Source organism: Amblyomma maculatum, chromosome 1, assembly GCF_055883805.1.
Source record: "Amblyomma maculatum isolate TAMU_Amacu chromosome 1, ASM5588380v1, whole genome shotgun sequence".
Classification (NCBI taxonomy): Eukaryota; Metazoa; Arthropoda; class Arachnida; order Ixodida; family Ixodidae; genus Amblyomma; species Amblyomma maculatum.
The window spans coordinates 162,664,565-162,675,846 of NC_139344.1; the positions used below are offsets into that span (position 1 = coordinate 162,664,565).

At 44.6% G+C, this 11,282-nt stretch overlaps 1 long non-coding RNA gene across 1 annotated transcript; it reads left to right on the top strand.

The window, feature by feature from the left end:
- Window positions 1-5,050: 5,050 nt before the first annotated feature.
- Window positions 5,051-7,805, top strand: LOC146204777 (uncharacterized). The gene is made up of 3 exons (XR_014702938.1): window positions 5,051-5,174; window positions 7,092-7,220; window positions 7,328-7,805. It is a non-coding gene; the product is annotated as an uncharacterized LOC146204777 (long non-coding RNA).
- Window positions 7,806-11,282: the final 3,477 nt, after the last annotated feature.

An 11,282-nucleotide genomic window follows, 5' to 3' on the forward strand; every position in this document is an offset into this window, starting at 1 on the left:
TTGTCATAATTCTCAGCTAGGCAGAAGGGCATGAGCTACGAGTGCGAGGCAACGACTTTCAGACTTGCACAGTTGGCTTGTGAGTATACAGCCCGCTTAAAGAAGTTATCAGCTCGTGCATTTGGTGTTGTATTTCACTGAACAACTTCTGAGGTGGAGATGGTACGTGGCGAGTAGTGTCATCGCAAAATTGTCAAAATTATTTTTTAAACTGTCTCTTCACGCCATATTGTTGCAACTATACTAATGTTACGGCTACATGTTAACTGCCCGAGAAATCTGTATCGTAGGGCGACGCTATCTTTATCCGATAATCTGTGGGATCTCTCCCTCTCTGGAGATTGGCTCACCCACCTGGCCGATCCATGCGCCCCGCAGCTCCGCGTCAATTACCAAGTTTACGTACACGGGGAATGAGCGGTGAGGAACCAAATGCTAGTTGAAGCCCGAATCTACTGCGAGTGGCTGCAAGGAGCAATTTAAGAACAATATTTCGAAACTATAGGGTCCACGCGAAGGCTCGTAATTTAACATCAATTTCACAAAATCATCTCTCTGCAGACTTCTTGCATCAAATATTCTTTCATTATAATCAATACCTTTTGAGCATCCCATTAAAGATCTCCTCCCTCTTCCCCTCTTCAAGGTTTCTCAGTCATTCATAGAGTTAACATCAACTCTAGAGCGAAAGCTGCGTACTGAGCTCATGCAAAGAGGGCAGCACATGAACGCATCAATGGCACAAGAGTATAATGGTTTACAGATGCTGCACACCTACCAAACTTGACCGCAGAAGGCGGGTTGAACAATGCAGCTCGTGGAATCATGATGCCACCTTCGAGTTTGTATGCAAGGCAAACGCACTAAAAGTATTGGACACATCGCTTCACTTATGGATAAACGTGTCACATTCAGAAATTTGATTTCAGATTTTACCTTCAACAGCGACAGCCACGCGGGAACTACGGTCTCTAAGGTGTGTGAAAGAAAACCTCCCGGTCCCTGAACTTTTACTAAGTCGAAGTGACAGCAAGTAAAATGAACAGCTGAAATGAACAGTGAAAGGAACAGCTGAACAGGTGGTTCAGCGCTAAAGGGACTGCCACCGTCTCAAATAGACCAGAAGACGCTATTCTTCGCAGCATCTTGAACCGTACTCCTATCATAGCGACCACAGCAAGATGTCTACTATGGTACACAACCATGTTATTTTTAAAAGTAAATCAGTCTTCAATACCATCTAAATGCGTTTTGCCCTAATTTATGCAGCGCCAATGCATGTGGCAAGTAAATGGGACATAGTTCACGCATTTCTTCTTATCCTATCTAACTGCTAATTGTATATAGACGGGCCTCATGTTTGTAAAAAAAGGCGGCGCTGCGACTGGCAGCGACATGGGGTGTAGGCAAAAATGCAGCGTGCTATAGGGGGTATTCACTGACGCGCTGCATTGTGGGTAATTGAGGCACCGTCGGCCATTTTTGTGTCCACGGAACAAACAGGGCGAACGTACGTATCAATTGCTGTCGTGCGGTTCTACAAGCAGTGGCATCCGCAGCTAATGTTGTTTACTGAGCTACCGTAGACTATAATAGACGCGTGCACAGTGTAAACAACGGAAGCTGAAGAGCTGCGCGAAAGACCTCGGCATTTTAAAGGGACACTAAAGAGAGAAAGGAAGTGGGTTTGCATCGATAGAATGCTAGTTCCTGATTACAAAAAGACCACTCTTACTGAAAACAGAGCTGTTATAAGGTAGTAAAGAAGAATAACAGAAATACGGGTATCGCCACCACAGCCAAACGGCCGAGGCTCGCAACTACAAATCACGTGACGCGCTAGGGATCCCGGAGGCTGACAAATGCGAATTACGTTGCATGTTTGAATGCGGTAGTACGTTTTTTCTCAAACATGATAACACGCTTTTATCATACGTAAACGACGGCGAAAAGGCAACGTAAACGTTGCAAGGCAAATACAAAAATATACTTGGAGGCGCCACATGCGGCCACTTCAGTTTTGGTTATGTTTCGGCTCAGGCATTTCGTGCGCACTCGGATAGTTTGTTTGAACATGCAGCGCCTGAATTACGAGCTTGGAGCAGCAGATGCGCCTTGATGGTTCCCATTTGAGCATTCGGAGGCACGAGCGAGCAAAATCCGCTACCGCCGACACAGTCCTTCGTTCACACTTCTGCGCCAACATATCGCCGCCGTTGCCGCTTCGACTGCGACCTGACCGCTTGACTGCAGCTACGTACGCCACGAAAAGCATGCATATGCTAAGTACCGAAGGAAAAACGCATTATCATTCAATTGTTCACTAAATCATGACACATCTGACCAACATATACTGCGTCAACAAGACCTTCAACGTGCTATTTGCAGGCGTCGTAAACAAAAGGGGCATACCAAGGAGAGTGTCGATATATTGCGCTCGTCGCCCGGCGAAAAAAAGGGCCTCGGCTAAAAAGTAAAAACTAAAAATAACGAAGCACCAGAAATACATTACAAAAGGTTAAAAAGGATCAATTTGTAAAAAAAAAAAATGCCAGAAGCGGTAAGACTCGAACTCGCTACTGCTTGGCCCGCAACGTTCGGCGCTAACCGCTCGGCTACGCCGCAACACAAGAAGTTCGGAAATATTTCTAGTTTTTATGCCATGGCCCCATTTACAATAAATTGTTTCTGCTGCCGGTCTACAAATTACAACTTCTTGATCATCGGCGCATGCTGCCTGCTCTCACGTCTTGCAACTAATGTTCTGGATGCCTATGCGCACTATATTGTGCACTGGATCCATTTTAACATGTGGAATTTCACAGCGCTGGCAAATGTAGTGGCGCCGGCACTTCGGTCATGTTCTGCTACCGTGGACGTAATTTTCGCTGAACACGTAGCTGTAGCACAAACCTTGAAGGAAAAAAGTGCGACGAAGCTTCAAAACTGACAAGCGCAGCAGCGAGGACACTATTTTGCTGGTAACTAAATCTTGATTTGTATGTAAACATGTCAGGAAGCGTTGCGATGACCGAGGGCTCGGTTTGTTTATACACAGTGCAAGAAGGAGCGCAAAAGCTTGAGAAACATGCAAAGTGTTGTGCATTACAAGCGCTCTGTTTTTTTTTTCTTCCTTTATGGGCCCATCGCTCGGTAAATTACTCTCTTCATCGTTTTATTTATATTTATTTCGGCTGAGGCCGTCATTGCGAGTACGCTGTTGCCAAGTTGGCCCTTGAGGGATGCGACGCCGCGGGCCGCGTCGGCTCGCTATCACGGAGTCTCCGCTTACGTCATAGTGTGCGTCACTCAACTCCAACTACGTAGTTGGAGGCCACAGTTTGAATTCGACCGGCGGGAACAAGAAAAAACCTCAACTTCTTATCGCAATATCTCAGCAATTATTCGATTTTTTGCTGCCGGATATGCGGCGACAGTGTCACCAAATGTAGTTTATTGATTTTCATACCATCTTTGGCTGTCTTTAGTGTCCCTTTAAGGTTCCGGAAGCACGCACGAACAACTCCACTCGAACGAGATACCTCACCGAGACGCGACGTCACGTATGGCTGGCACGGCTCAACCGCACAAGTATCATGGAATATGAGAAATGTATGTCAAAATGGGCTGGACTGGAATCTTCCGGATGTGCCTTAGCAGCCAGCTCTTGTCACTATCCGTGCACGACTGTCCTTCACGCAATCGGAAGACACATTCCCGGTAAAAAAGCAGCGCGGTATCGCTTCCAGTCATGCGCATGCATGCAGCGCGCCGCCAACACCTCCTCGTCGTGTTTTGCTGCAATAGAATCCTTCATAGAGGGCTCGCTAAACTTTGTGTTTGTCGTACTTGCCTCATTCGATCAGAGGAAGTCGGATGTTCGCATCGTCTGTGTCGGCTGCTAATCAAAGCAGACCGCATGTAGATTCGGCGAAGGAACGTAGGCGGGCAGAGTTGTTTTGCAGAAGGTTTGAAGAACTTCACAAACTTATTTATCTCTAATAACAAATCGAGTTTAGCTTGGCCAAAACTGCGCTGTATTTCAAGAGTTTTGTTGCAAAAAGTTATTTCGAGCCCGCAAGGCAACGAGGTGGCGCCACCACCCACTGAGCACAGAATATCTTGTAGCTGTCTTGATATGTCTATATTGGTCACATATATCTTGAGCTATCAAAGACATCTACAAGACGTCGCTTGGTGCTAGTCTAGAAGACATCATCGGCAAGATGTCTGGAATCTGTCTTGCGAAGAATTTTTGTGTCTTCAGCTACGCAAGACAGTTATTAGCAGGCTACGCCAGATGTCTTCTAGAGTTCTGCTTCAGAAGTCTACCATACTTCCTCACAAGACGTTTCAGGGTCACATTATGCGCCTGTAGTGCAATATGTACACAATTTAACTGGACGACACTGTTCTGCACACTCTAAGTATAAATTGTCGAAGGTTCGTTCTAGCAATTGTTCAGCTTGCAAAATGCTGTATCCAATTAAGTGCCTGCGCTTTTGAATTAAGCATGCAATCTGGGCTGTTTCCAGCATACAGGACCAATATGGCACCAAGAAATGCTCTTTAGGCGACGGGTATCTGAACATAATGTACAAAAGCCGCTGGCACCTTCATTTCTGCATCGTTTAATTGGTGCAGCCCATAGCCACACTGTGTTCGACCTCGCTGGGCGCAGTCCAGTCCGCCGGAAGACTCCAAACTCCGAGTGTTCACTACGACAAAGTAAGCTAGCGATGTATCCGTGCGTGATAAACGCCAGTAGTTCGCACAGAGGAACGATTTGCTGCGCCGATGTTAATACGGAACGCCAGCTATGCACGATCCGCCATTCCCAAACTTCGCGCGCCGTGGCCTTTTTGCACCCCTCCTCTTTACAGGGAGATAGAAAATAGTGCGCGAAAATAATTACGCAAGACGCAGGTTGTATTTACCGTTTTGAAACAAATACGTCATAAGCAACAGTTACATTTTACTTGTATAGCTTGTTTTATGAAATATATTTCAGATTTCTATTGTTTGTAAAGTTATTGTATCAATGCGCTGCTCGGCCGCTGGCCATTTCGTCGTGTCTAGTCGTGTCTGCACGATAGGCCGTTGGTTTGTGACTGCGTTGAAAATGTATCCCGCACAGCGGCTGCTACTTCTGGCTGCAAGGCAAGCTTCGCTGGGTGAGTAAGAAATTGGTTCTTCTAAATGAGTCACTTAATGGAGCAGTAAAGTGACTGAGTGTTTTCATTTTCCGATAAAAATGCTGCAAGGACCGTTGTTTGCATCCGCCGGCGCAGGCTGTACGGGCGAGCAAGATAGCGCTCGCGGACCGTTTAGTCAGTACGAAAGGCGGTGTTTTATGGCGCATCTATAGTTTTGTGCATGCACGAAGGTTTTGCGCTTGCAATTCCACTCGCCGCGTTTCGTGAACTGCCATTGGCGGCGGAACCTCGCGATGTAATTCTTCAAAATGAGCTTGGCGATCCGACGTCTTTCGTTGATTGCCGCTGGTTCTAACACTTTCCCGGGAAACACAACTGGGTACGAAAGTCTGCATGCTTAGTGCGGCCTTCACTCTGCAGCAAGATACAGAAAATACGCACCGTCTAGTGGAAGCCGTGCATTGTTTATGGCAGCCTGCAGAGCTCTATACGCGCTAAGTTATGCCGCGGTTGCGAAAAAGAAAAAGAACGATCTCAATAAGAGGAAGTGCATTCTGGCCACAGTGACTCTCCCAACTGCTAGCAAAATACTCTCGGCCTGTTCACAGGCACAAGTTGAAACACATGGCGAGATAGGAACGGCGTACAAACATTCTGCAGTGATTTAATTTTAATAGTTCATAAAATGTTTACAGTCAGCCATTACATTGCCACAACAATACTATAGTCCGTATATATTCAGTGATTAAGTGATTTTACATTTTCATATATAGTCAGAAAGCACAATTTAGTTCTTTTTAAGTTCCTGAACTGTATGTTGTGTGATGTGCTGGTGCTCTATTTGCTTTGGTCCTCAGGTTTTTTTTTGTTTTATTGGCGGAAATGTTTTAAGAAATTAAGCTTCAGTTCAATTGGTACAGAAAGAAGTCGAAAGCACATCTTTCGGAGGGACCTCGTATAACGAAAAGCCTATTATTAATACACAAAAACATATCAATTTCATTTGTTTTCTTGCTTCAGGGCCAATAGACTCTCCCTATCCAGAACTGGGAAAAGAAAAGACAGTACTGAATCTTAACTTACTTTTAAGGCGTATAGAATGTAGCCATGTTATAATATGGGTTCAGTGTATGCCTTCTGGCTGTCCTCAACAACAAAGCTGTGACTCCACGCAAACCTTTTGATAGCATATGGACTCCTCCCGAAGTGGTGTTTGGCATCAAAGGTGAAATGCCCTCATTTAATTTAATGCTCTTTTTCACATTGTGCTGTTGTGTCTGTGTTTGGTGCTCATGTTATTTTGTGTCTGCGCGAATTTTCATGTAAACAAAACACTTACCAAACAGCTCAAGCAAGTGAGCTATGCATTCTTTTTTTTTTTGCTCTGGGTGCATGCTCACTGTTTAAAATATTGCTTTCATTTGTTCTAGGAAAAACTGGTGATGCATACATACATAGGTACCTACATATATACATGCATAGATACATACATAGGTAATGCATCCATACATAGATACATGATACATAGATTTATTTCTTCTCTACATATGTCGAATGAAACACTTGGCAAACTCAGAGGCAGAAACCTTACCCAGAATAGAAAGTGACTCTCAATAAAAAAAAAGGAATGTATAAATCAGGAAAATGGTGGTTCTCTTTAGGTGTGTCTGTTGGTGAAGACAAGGAAATGCTTTAGCCTTCGAGGTCATCAAGGAGTTATTAATATACATATATTATACTCAGCACTATTTTGTGCTGCTAGTGCGGGTTTGGTTAAACATATTTCTATTGTGTACTCAGTACTCTCAACCTTATGTGACATATTTTGAGGTTAAATTCTTATCCTATAGTAGAATTTGTGCCAGTGTTTTGTAGTCAGTGATTTGCTTTATTAAACTTTACAAGAAATCTTTAAAGCATTGGAACACCTTGCAGGTTGCCACCACCTCCACGGCTGCCTAGCAGCTATCCTTTTCCTGTCTGTGCTGCAAACACAACTTAGCGATGAGGGCCACAGGACTGACATCTCACTGGGCAGTCGCGGGCTACTGACTGAATACATAGGTATGGTTTGACTGTGCCAAAAACTTAGAGTTGCCAACAATGGGACTTTTTCCTTTTGTTTGGGAGCTCATATATCTAAATCGTGCTTTTGATTTTAATCCCGGCAGGTGTGACATGGAAAGCCTTCAACACCAATGAAACTTAGTTTTGCCGACGTCACAAAAGAGTGGTTGGTGTTTGCCTTGTGACAAAGATCAAGTCCACATCTAAAGGCGCTGCACAGCCACCATGAACAGTGCCACAATAGCAAGCAGCTGGGATCAAGGCACCTTCTGTGCTCATTTACAACTCAAGTTTGAAGCTTTGTAATTTTGCAAAGGTAGGCCTCCAACAATTGACAGAGAGGAGCCTCCCAATCAATTGAGCCACCAAGGAATTCCCCCTTTCATGGCAGTAGGTGACAAAAAAGAGGCAGTGCAGCTGGTGTTCAGTACCGATAAAGAAAAGCTGCCCAGCCTAGTTAGCTGTGGACAAGGGCTGGAGTGGTACCAGTCTTGTGAACGATCTGATTGGCAGAAAAGCCTCCTTTGAGGGATATTCGCCCCTACATTCTTAATTTATAACTAACTGCAGTGGATCTGATAGCCCCGGAAGTTTTCTTTTTTTTTTTCAATTTTCTCTACCCTCTAGGGGTTGTACAGAATAACAGATGCACAACCCATGCCAGCTCCCTCATTTTACAATGCTTTCATGCCAGAATGTTGGCAGTGGTATTGAGACCTTGTTTGGTTTTTTTTTTTTTCAATTCCTTTTCTCCATGGTTAATAACAGGCTATTTAGCATAGCACAGTCACACACAAGACAGAGGACACCATCAGCACTTACAACTGTTCAGCGGAAAGCAGCCGATATACATAGCCTACTCAGGTGATGCGCATGCACGGGCAACATGGAAACAGCACCAATTTTGTCAAACTATGCGTGAGAAATTTTTCTTCAGTCTCATAAGAAAAACCAATTTGCTGCTGACACAGCTGTAACCTCCTTTTTTATATGAAGGGCTTCTAGTTTTTCATGAGCCGTTACCCACAGTTTTCACAATTGGTGCAAACCCTACGGTGCAAGACGAGTCGCTCACCTTCATTGTTAATGTCTTTTGCATGTTTCCTAAGTTGGCCATTGACGCAGAATCCTGCCTGTGCAAAATAAGATTTTTCTACATGACAGTAGAATTTTATAGACGGTGGTGCACTTTACGAAATGCTGGCCATGTCTCTTCTGACAGCCAACCTGTTTGCTTTCGTAGCTTATGTGATGGCTTAGCTGAGCAAGCTTTCTGGGAGCAAAGGATACCATCTATACATTAGGCAGGTTTGAACTGTGTAAGCAACACTTCAGCTTTTCTTTGAGGCTGAACAGATATTTCTCATACCTGCTTTGATAAGATTGGTGCTGTTTTCCTGTTGCCTTGTACATGTGCACAACAGCAGTGACAGCTATGGATTGACTGCTTTCCCCTAAATAAACAGTTGTAGTAAGTACACGTGGTGTCTTCTTTCTTGTGTGTGTCTGTGTTATGCTAAATACCTTTTTATATGTCAGAAAACCAACAATCTCAGCAGTTAACTTCCTTCTTTTTATACCAGCAGAATGTGATGAGCAGCACCGTGTGCTACACTGAATTTTATTCTCTTTTTTTTTTTGCTGTGCCTTCTGTACTCCTCGCAAGCTGTTTGCTGCACTACAAAAGGTAAGGGCAGTTTGTGCCATCATGGCTGGTTCATGCTGCCCTTATCTTTTGTAGTGCTGCAAACAGCTTTTGAGATGGAATATAGTGGTTGGTATGTACAATGACAGGGATGCAAACCTTTTGCTCCTTCCTTTTTTTTTCCTTATGGTGCCTTCTAGTGTTTCTTGTTGAGTGATGTATGACCCTTACCTGCTACCTTTTCCTTAGTGCTTTTTAGTTATGATAGTAGAATGTAACTATGACAGACATGTAGCCATTGCATTTTTTTTCAGTGCATTCTAGTCATGCTAACAGGAACAGCAGCAGTGAAGCAGTCTTGGCTTCTTTTTTTGCAGTGTAGATTTTTAATGGATTTGATGTCGTGCCTAATGCTCAAGTGTTTATGCAGTTTCTACAAAATGTTTGTATGACCAGCATTCAGTTGGTGACATGCATGCACATATAGTATTATGAAATGCGACACTGGTGATGATGGTCCTTTGTGAAAGCACCTTTTTCTGTATACTGAAGCTTTTTCATTCGAATTTGTTGCTTTGTTTTATTTTGTACAAACATTATGCAGATAGTTCGTTCAACCACTCAACCAGTTTTGTACACTTTTGCATACCTATCCCTGTTTATTTCTAGTCATTTCCTGTTCTTGTTTGGAGTATGGATGTTTTCATTGTTTTTGTAAACAGAACATTTTAAGCTTGGAGAGAACTGCATTATTATTTTGTCATTTTCATACCACTTGTGTCTAGTTTCTGTGATTTTAACTTCGTAGTGCATTGTTGAAAAAAATCAAATATATGATTTACACATTTTGTTTCCTAGCACCTTTTGCAGTTTTTTTTTTTTTTTTCGAAGAGTTTGCCACAAGGCATAAGTTGAGAAAGGGGGAATGGGATGCAGGAGATAGAAAGTTAAAAGAAGGAGTGCAGTCCAGTTGTGCTTATGAATTCGAGAAGGTTGGCAGTATAGCGATTGTCCATTGTCCATTTGTCATAATCACTATCGCGATTCCACCGCAGGCCCACCTTCATGATTATCCGTTGCCTGATGTGCGTTGTTGATGGACACGTCCACAACAAGTGGCGCACATCGCAGACGTCAGGTGGAGTGTCACAGTGAGGGCACCTGTCAGTCACTGGTAGGTCTTTTTCCCGCCATCGATGTCGAACAGATGGGGTCAGAGCCGCCCCTGCCCGGATCCGGCGCACTGTCACCTCCTCCTGCCGAGTAAGACTACGGGGGAGAGGGTGCGAACACGGAGGAATGAGAGCGCGTGTTCGGTGGCGCAGAACTTGCGAATCGGAAACGTGGGACAGGAACGGATCTGGGGGAAGAGGGGAAGGTGGTGGATCGGCTGATGTGTTTATATGCGTCATAGCATCTGCTTGTATGTTATGGGGATCGCGAGCATGGCCGCGAATCCAGTGTATGCGAATAGGACATGGGTACTTTGAACATAGCAAATGTATAGACTGTGTTATTTGGAATGTGCGTCGAACGGCCTTAAGCTGTTTAAGGGCAGTGAGAGAGTCTGTGTAAAGATGAACTGCATTGAATGTAGGAACTGGTGGGAGGGAATGTATAGCATTGTAAATTGCTTGGAGTTCCAGTGCCAGAGGGGTGCACGTATCCGCGGTATATGTCACGTGAGTGTTGAGATGCGGATGAGAGGGACTATACACGGCAGTAACTCCTCGCTCTGCAGTATGTGATGCATCGGTATATAATATGCACCCTTCAGGCAGATGTGCGGATGATACCGACGGGGAAGCAGTGGGGCGATTGTCCGTGAGCTGGCAGTACGACCATGGAGGTAGTGTCTTTAAATGATGTAACTGTAAAGACTGTTTGCGAGCTCTGTTTGCCGTCCGCTGATCAACGAGTTCAGTGAGCGTATTTAGCTGGGCATACTCCTGAAGTACTGGTATGGGTGTTAGGCGGGGGAGGTACGTTATTGCACGCATAGCCTCACGATTGATGGCCTCAAGGGAGTCCCACTGTCTGCGGGTGAGACGTTGAAACTGTGCCTGGTATATTATACGTGGCTGGAGTACAGAGCGAACAAGCTGGCGGGCCGTGTGAGCACGCGCGCCGCCAGAGCGCATAGCTATGCGACGAATGAGACCTAAAATAGCGTGAGCGGTCTTACGGATAGCTGTCAGCCACGGTGTGCCAGTCCCAGAGGAATGTAGAAGAAGACCAAGAATGCGAACGGTTTGTACCTGAGGAATTGGGGTATTATCTATCATAAAATTTATATTGGGAGCTTTCCGTAAGCCAGCTTTATTTCCAATTCGAATGAAACAGGATTTTGTATGCGAAAGAGTTAGGCCCAAAGGAGGGAGGCGAAATGTCAATATATCCAGCGCATGCTGGAG